This window comes from Aquarana catesbeiana, linkage group LG05 (assembly GCF_042186555.1).
Source record: "Aquarana catesbeiana isolate 2022-GZ linkage group LG05, ASM4218655v1, whole genome shotgun sequence".
NCBI lineage: Eukaryota > Metazoa > Chordata > Amphibia > Anura > Ranidae > Aquarana > Aquarana catesbeiana.
Window position 1 is genome coordinate 6,244,894 of NC_133328.1, and position 8,647 is coordinate 6,253,540.

At 45.6% G+C, this 8,647-nt stretch overlaps 1 protein-coding gene across 5 annotated transcripts in view; it reads right to left on the bottom strand.

The window, feature by feature from the left end:
- Positions 1-5,665, bottom strand: part of LOC141144048 (NACHT, LRR and PYD domains-containing protein 3-like) — a 213,343-nt gene extending 207,678 nt beyond the window's left edge. For 3 of the 5 annotated variants that reach the window (XM_073629398.1, XM_073629394.1, XM_073629397.1), the window contains exon 1: positions 5,552-5,665. The gene's annotated coding sequence lies outside the window, so the exon portion shown is untranslated. The remainder of the gene's footprint in view (positions 1-5,551) is intronic. The other 2 variants (XM_073629395.1, XM_073629396.1) reach the window with 1 other exon arrangement.
- Positions 5,666-8,647: the final 2,982 nt, after the last annotated feature.

Genomic DNA, 8,647 nt, shown 5'->3' on the forward strand with positions numbered 1-8,647 from the left:
CTAAAACACACGGAGCAGAGGCTCTCTCAACTCTCCCCCTCCTCTTTGGCTCGGATAATGCAGTGGGAGGGAGCTTCTGCAGCTGTCAATCACAGCAAGTGAGGAGGGAGCAAAGGTGGGGCTGAGTCGTGCTCTGTGTGTCCATGGACGGAGCCAGTTTGGAAGTGAGCACACAAGAGTGCCCCCATAGCAAGCAGCTTACTATGGTGGGCACTCGTGGGGGGAGGAACCAGAAGATATTGGAGGAGAAGAAAAGAGGAGACATGATGCTGATGTATGGCAGCTGGGCTATAACTAGATACTACGGGTCTACAAATAAATTGGGATTTATAGATCAAAACCAAAGGATTTCCAGATATGCACTATGCTTACATTTCCAGAGGTCAGTGATTTTTAGGAGGGGAAAATGCACACACAGAATGGTTGTAAAGGCTCCAGGTTTTTTACCTTCATGCATTCTATGCAGCCCCCCCTAATACTTACCTGAGCCCGATCTTCCTCCAGCAATGTGCACAAGAGCCTTGTCTCTCCAGGGGATCTTATGCCATGTACACACGGGCGGACTTTTCGACCGGATTGGTCCGACTGACTTTCCGACGGACTTTCGACGGACTTCCGACGGACTTTCCTAATGAACGGACTTTCCTACGACGGATTTGTACGTGATGACGTACGACCGAACTAAAATAAGGAAGTTTATAGCCAGTAGCCAATAGTTGCCCTAGCGTGGGTTTACGTCCATCGGACTAGCATACAGAAGAGTGGATTTTTCGACTGGACTCGAGTCCGGTCGAAATCTAAAGTTCCAAATCTAAAGTTCCAAATCTAAAGTCAGTCAGATTTTTGACCGGAAAAGTCCGCTGCAGGTTCGATGAAGCCCACACACGTTCGGATTGTCCGCTGGATTCAGTCCGTCGGACCAGTCCAGTCGAAAAGTCCGCCCGTGTGTACACGGCATTATTCTTTATTGGTTGAAAAATCTGTAAGGTGAACCTTCATAGGACAGCTTACCAGACGACACCCAAATCTATTTCTCTACCCCTCAACTCACTCCATCATTCTCCTCATGTATCAATAATTTACTAACAGATATATCAGTCTGGATGTCACCCCACTTCTTCAAACTCAATTTATCCAAAACCGAACTTATAATTTTTCCTCCCCCATGTGCACCTTCCTCTTCCCCTGATCTCTCTGTCAAAATTGATGGCACAACTATCAGCCCATCCTAGCATGCCAAGGTTCTAGGTGTAATCCTGGACTCTGAACTCTCCTTTAGGCCCCACATCCAATCGCTATCCAAATCTTGCCGCCTTAACCTCCGCAACATCTCCAAAATATGTCCCTTCCTAACCAATGGCGCAACAAAGCTCTTAAAGGAGTTGTAAAGGCAGAAGGTTTTTTTTAATCTTAACCACTTAAGCCCCGGACCATTTCGCTGGCCAAAGACCAGAGCACTTTTTGCGATTCGGCACTGCGTCGCTTTAACTGACAATTGCGCAGTCGTGCCACGTTGCTCTCAAACAAAATTTGACATCCTTTTTTCCCCACAAATAGAGCTTTCTTTTGGTGGTATTTGATCACCTCTGCGGTTTTTATTTTTTGCGCTAACAAATTTCTTCCTCAGTTTAGGCCGATACTTATTCTTCTACATATTTTTGGTAAAAAAAAATCGCAATAAGCTCCTATTGATTGGTTTGCGCAAAAGTTGTAGCGTTTACAAAATAGGGGATAGTTTTATGGCATTTTTATTAATATGTTTTTTTTTTTACTAGTAATGGCGGGGATCAACGATTTTTATTGTGACTGCGACATTATGGCGACACATCGGACACTTTTGGCGCTATTTTGGGACCATTCACATTTATACAGCGATCAGTGCGATTAAAAATGCATTGATTACTGTGTAAATGTAACTGGCAGTAAAGGGGTTAACCAGGAGGGGGCCCTGCAGGAGTTAATGGTGTGTCCTAGGGATGTTTTTTAACTGTGGGGGGAGGGGCTACGTATGTCATGACACTGATCACCGCTCCCGATTACAGGGAGCTGTGATCAGTGTTCTGTCACTAGGCAGAATGGGGAAATGCTTGTTTACATCAGCATTTGCCCGTTATTCCTCTCCGTGAGAGGATCGCGGGGATCTCCGTGGACATCGAGTCCGCGATCACACTCATGGAGCTCACGGCATGGTCATGCGCGCTCCTGCGGCTGCGCGCACGCAACCATACGCCGGCAATTTTAAAGGGATGTACCTGTACGCCCATTTGCCTGTCTGTGCCATTCTGCCGATGTACATGTACATGCGGCGGTCGGCAAGTGGTTAAAGCGGTGTTCCCGCCGAATTTATACTTTTTAAATAAAAATACCCCTATAATACACAAGTCTAATGAATTTTAGTAAAGTTAGTCTGTAAACTAAGGTCCGTTTTGTTAGTTTATAGCAGGCATGTCCAAAGTTCGGTTTTGAATGGCCCGTCTGGTTATTTGGACATATATATCTTTTGTGGCCCCCGACGATCTCCCAGCGCCGGGGCCACAAAAGATGTACAGTATATGCCTTGGAGGTGACAGGGAGGAGGCGGGACAAGCGCTGTACACACACACACAGGAGAATTTCCTGTTTATGGGCGGCCTCTGTAATAGGAAGTCCTGTCTCCGGCGCTGCCATTGGACAACTGTTCTGTCCATCAAAGGAAACGAGACTTTCTATTAAAGAGGCCACCGTGTAAACAGGAGATTCTTCTGTAGGTAATCTTTGGTGCTTGTGAGTGCATTCCTAGCAATGGTGGGTGCTGCATTCCTGGCAATGGTGGGTGCTGCATTCCTGGCAATGGTGGGTGCTGCATTCCTAGCAATGGTGGGCTGCATTCCTAGCAATAGTGAGGCTGCATTCCTGGCAATGGTGGGTGCTGCATTCCTAGCAATGGTGGGGCTACATTCATGGCAATGTTGGGTCCGCATATGGGCACTTGTGAGGCTGCAGATGGGCAGGGACCCTTATTTTTCTTCACAGTTCTTTATTTAAAATGTAATTTTTTTTCCTGAAACTTCCCACTTAAAGTGAAGGTATGTGTTATATGCAAATAAATATGGTATATCCAAATAATACGCCCAAGCTCATCTCTTTACTCACACACAGCCACAAAGGCAAGAGAATTCTTGTTGGGCAGTGTATTAGTGCTCGGACAAACGCACTTAGACCGAATTTTAATTGTTCAAAGAATGTCAGGCAAAATGGTCGGCCCTCACGCACGTTCACTTCATCAAATCTGTGTGTGATAGCCTCCCCAGCCCCCCTAATTACTTACCTGAGCCCCATCTCTCTACAGCGATGTCCACGAATGTCTAAACCGTCCGGGACACTCCTCCTGACTGGCTGAGACACAGCACTGGCACCATTGGCTCCCGAAGCTGTTCATGAAAGTCGGTCAGCCAATCAGGGAAGAGAGGGGGCGGGTCCGGGGTGGGGGCGGGTCGGGCTCCGTGTCTGAATGGATCTCTGACTCGGGTGCCCCCATAGGAAGCTGCTGGCTGTGTGGGCCCTCGATAGGGGGGAGGGGCCAGGAGCAGCAGAGAGGGAACCCAGGAGAGGAGGATCCATGCTGCTCTGTGCAAAGCCAACTGTACAGAGGAGGTTAGTATTAGTATTGTTATTTAAAAAAAACAAAAACAAACAAAACAGACTTTACAATCACTTTAATTCACTCCCTGGTCATCTCTCACCTTGACTAATGCAACGCCCTTCTCATTGGCTTACTTTTACACAGGCTATCCCCCCTTCAATCCATCATGAATGCTGCTGCCAGACTTATTCACCTCATCAACTGTTCAGTGTCTGCCACCCCTCTCTGTCAATCCCTCCACTGGCTCCCGCTCACCCAACATATTAAATTTGCCCCCAGCTGCATCACTAACGTGGTCTCTAAATATCAACCTATTTGTTCTCTTCGTTCCTCTCAAGACCTCCAGCTCTCATAGCCTCTCCAATCCTATGGAACTCCTTACCCCAATCTGTCTGTAGCACCCTGGTGTTTAGGCCGGGTTGCTCCTAAATTTACCTGCCAGGTGTAGTTACCTTGGCTCATTGTTAGGGATCAATTGGTTTCGCCCTAAATCTAGAATTGCTGCACTTCTCTCTTCTGTCACTAGATGGCCGGGTATCTGGTGACATTAGATAAGACAGGGGGAAAACAGAGACAGATTATGGGTATATGGGGTATCTCAGCCAATGGACAGGGGTTTTCTTAAATCCCTTGGCCTGCTGTGAGAATCTATATATTTGGGTGGAGTCAGGTGATCAGGGTTTGGTGCCACCTGGACGGCTGTTTGGGTGGATGTGTGTCGTATTGCCTGGGCTGCTAGGCCAGAGTTTGGGCCTATCCCGAACACATCTAGAAGCTAGGCTGTCTGAGGGTCTATCCAGAAGCAAGACAGCAGCGCAGAGTTGGGATTGCGGCTCGCAATCCAATCAGAAGTGATGGTTCTGCCGACCAGAGAACCTGTCGTGGTCGGAGGTAGAGGGGAACCTGTCTCCACTAAGGGACCATCCACCTTATTACCAGGGACCTCAGTGAGTAACTGAAGCAAGAACTGGAGCAGCATTCTCACCAACCGAGGACGTTGAAGAATCGGGAAACTTCAGCGGGTATCAAGCCAGGAACCCAACCAGCGGAGGTGACACTTGAGGAGTATCTGGAGTGCCAAGCCAGGGACCGAGCAGGGAAGCGGCGGTGATGCTTGAGGAAGATACTAAAGTAAGAAGATTGGAAGAGCTCATAGGATTCAGTGGCAGTGAATCTGCAAGTCTAGAGAGAGAGACTGGGAGCTCAGTGGGTCGAGAGTTTACAAGAAGTGATTGTTTAAAAGTAAAGGAGTTTGTTACAACTTGTGTTAGGAACTGTTCTAGGACTGTTGCCATAGGAGACAGCGCTCCTACACATGTAGATGTGGTGTCTTGCTGGGGCCTTTCCCTGCATGGCTGTCTACCTGTAGAAGTCTCGGAGTCTGCCAATATACATTGCAAGGGTGTACTGGCCCTAACCCTCTCTCCCACTGTTGTGTTCAAGAGAAAATAAATCTCTTTACATCCAAGAAGTGTCTGGCGCCTATGAATCTATCTTGCATTACACTCACTATGCCTTGTAACCCACTCTATATAGAAGGATGTCAGCTGTCCCTAATGAGTAGGTTCTCATTAGACTAATGGAGGATTGGGACCTTGCTACATGTCCGATTATCTCCTACTCTTTTAGCTTTAAGGCAATCCCTGAAAACCCTCCTCTTCAGAGAAGCCTATCCTACCCACACCTAACAACTGTATGTCTATTTTATCCATCAGCTCTTTCCCAACATTTATTACCCTTTTGTATCACTTGACCCTCCCTCCTAGATTGTAACCTCTAATGACCAGGGCTCTCTGATTCCTCCTGCATTGAATTGTACTGTCTGCCCTCATGTTGTAAAGCGCTGTGCAAACTGTTGGCGCCATATAAATCCTGTATAATAGTAATAATAATAATTAGTACAATGTATATTTTCTAGAATGTTTTTACCGTACAACCTTTTCCGTCTTCATAAGTGAAGGTAAACAGCAGACTACAGACCCCTCCCCCATTCAGATGAGCAGATCCAGGAAGTAACACATGTGACTTGATAATTAACTCTTCAAGGTGCAGAAGAAACACAGCAGGCACCCTCCTTACAAAGAACTAAGTAGGATCTTTATGATAGAATAAAAAGAAAGCCTGAAGGCTGGAGCTGCACTAGAAGATTAGTATGTGATGCAGAATAGTGATTAAATCAAAAACAAAAAAAAGCTTCCAGCACCTTAAAGTCTAGTACCCAACTAAAATAATAATAGCAATCAAAAATAGATCCACGCTAATGCAAATGTATGACTAACACAAACGTTATGTGAAAAAGAAACTTTCTTTGAAAAAATATTCATATAAACATAAACTAGTGAAAGAGTAAAAAACTATAACTAAAGCAAAATTCCAATATTATTGCAATCCATATGTGATAAAAAAATCAAAAAATAGGTGACCATGTATTTTGTGAAAAATAAATGACAAATGAACTGTGAAAACTAAGGCAGAGTCCCATTAATCATTAAGTCCATACACTGGTAAGAGAAGAAAAAACACCAATCCCTGTAGAAAGATGGAAGATTGTAGAGAAGAAACAACATGCAATTTCCACAACCAGGTGATTCAAAGGATGGCTTGCTTACCAGATGGCGATGACTGCTGAACAGCAGTCTCGCCCAGCATAGGGAAATCAGTCTCCCCAAGACCCAAGCAATTACTGGAACGGCCGCAAAACTCTAATGGTACTCGGAAACAGAGAAAATAAAACTTTCCATAGTGCAATACGTTTTGATAAAGAAATTGTTTAATAAATAGAGGAATCACACTTACAAAGTAGAAGCCATTCAACAGCAATGATTAAAAGGCAGCAAGGCCAGCGGTGTCCTCGTCAGCTATCTTTCACTTCCTAGTAGGTATAATTTGCCCATCCACTTCCTGAAAGGAAAAACGTAATGACGTCACCGTCGTAGGCTCCACCCTTTGCGTTTTGTCACGATAGGACGCCGTCTGGGGATGGTGTTTAGCAGTCTTCGCCATCTGGTAAGCAAGCCACCCTTTGAATCACCTGGTTGTGGAAATTGCACATTGTTTCTTCTCTACAATCTTCCATCCTTACCAGTGTATGGACTTAATGATTAATGGGACTCTGCCTTAGTTTTCACTGTTCATTTGTCATTTATTTTTCACCAAATACATGGTCACCTATTTTTTTTTAACACATATGAATTGCAATAATATTGGAATTTTGCTTTAGTTATAGTTTTTTACTCTTTCACTAGTTTATATACATATTTTTTCACAGAAAGTTTCTTTTTCACGTAACGTTTGTGTTATTCATACATTTGCATTAGCGCTGCATTTATTTAGGATCTTTATGTTCTCTGAAAATTCTATTCAGCCAGGAGCAGCGAAAGCTTAATGTGAAACATTAAAAATTTCCAATTCCTTTAACCACTTCAGCCCCGGAAGATTTACCCCCCTTTATGACCAGGCTGTTTTTTTGCTATACGGCACTGCGTTACTTTAACTGACAATTGCGTGGTCGTACGATGCTGTAACCAAACAGTATATGTACTGTGGCTGGTTGACAAGTGGTTAAATAACATGCTTGGGGGGGGGGGGTTACCTTAATCCTGCCTGTGAAGGGGCACATCTTTGTGATGTACAGAAAGTGCAGCACCGACATTTACTAAGGAAAAGCATTTCTAAAAATTGCCAGCAAATGACATTTCATTACCAGCTGCCTAAAAAAAACAGCACACAGGCCCCTTCAAGTATCTGCTGTGCATTTTGAGGAATCTTTGACGGATTCTGTATGCTTTTTTCTTTGTAAATGTCACTTTTGCTGTAGCAAACAGAAATTAGAGTTCCCACCCAAAATACATATCAGACCCTCAGGTATCAATTTTAATGGTATACCTCTTGCAAAAAAAAAAAAGAAAAAGTTTGTGAGGTTTCCCCGGAAATAGACTTCAAGGGGAAACTCCATTCAAACAAATGCATGAGATCCTCCATAAAATACATAGCAGACCCTTAAGTAGGGTGATCAGACATCCCCACGGTTCACGGGGACAGTCCCCGACTCCCCGGACTGAGGACACTGTCCCCGGACCAAGTCTGTCCCCGGTTTTGTCCCCGGATTCAGGGCCAGATTAACGTAGACAGGGTATCCCATGCTAGCTGAGAAACAGCCTGGTGGCTCGAATGCTGACGCCAATTGCTGGACAATCTCATTGCCACTCCTGCTGCTGTTCAATGGAGGAGAGGCAGAGCCAAAAATGTACTGTGTGGAGGGCTGAGACGGGAGGTGAGCAGATGGGGGGGGGGCTGTTTGTACAAAGGTGAGGGCAGTGGGGGAGCGGGGGTCAGAGCTGATGCAGCTGCATTGAGAAATGGAGAGTTTAGCTGTTGTGGGGGAAGGGCAAAGAGGTGGCTGCAGAGATTATCTGTGAGAGAAGGGTGCAGAGGTGAGCTATGGATGTGGGGGTCGAAGTGTCCTCTGTGCATAGCAAACCTCTGAACTCTGCACCCTATGCCTAACACCCTCCTGTGTAGTATGCATTCCTGTACCCAGCGCTGTGTATTATGCAGCGCTTTATCCAGCACTCTGTGTATTATGGAGTCCTGTACCCAGCACTCTGTGTATTAAGCAGTCCTGTACCCAGCACTCTGTGTATTATGGAGTCCTGTACCCAGCACTCTGTGTATTAAGCAGCCCTGTACCCAGCACTCTGTGTATTATGGAGTCCTGTACCCAGCACTCTGTGTATTAAGCAGCCCTGTACCCAGCGCTCTGTGTATTATGGAGTCCTGTACCCAGCACTCTGTGTATTATGGAGTCCTGTACCCAGGGCTCTGTGTATTATGCAGCCCTGTACCCAGCACTCTGTGTATTATGCAGCCCTGTACCCAGCACTCTGTGTATTATGCAGCCCTGTACCCAGTGCTCTGTGTATTATGCAGCCCTGTACCCAGCACTCTGTGTATTTTGCAGCCCTGTACCCAGTGCTCTGTGTATTATGCAGCCCTGAGCCCAGCACTCTGTGTATTATGTAGTCC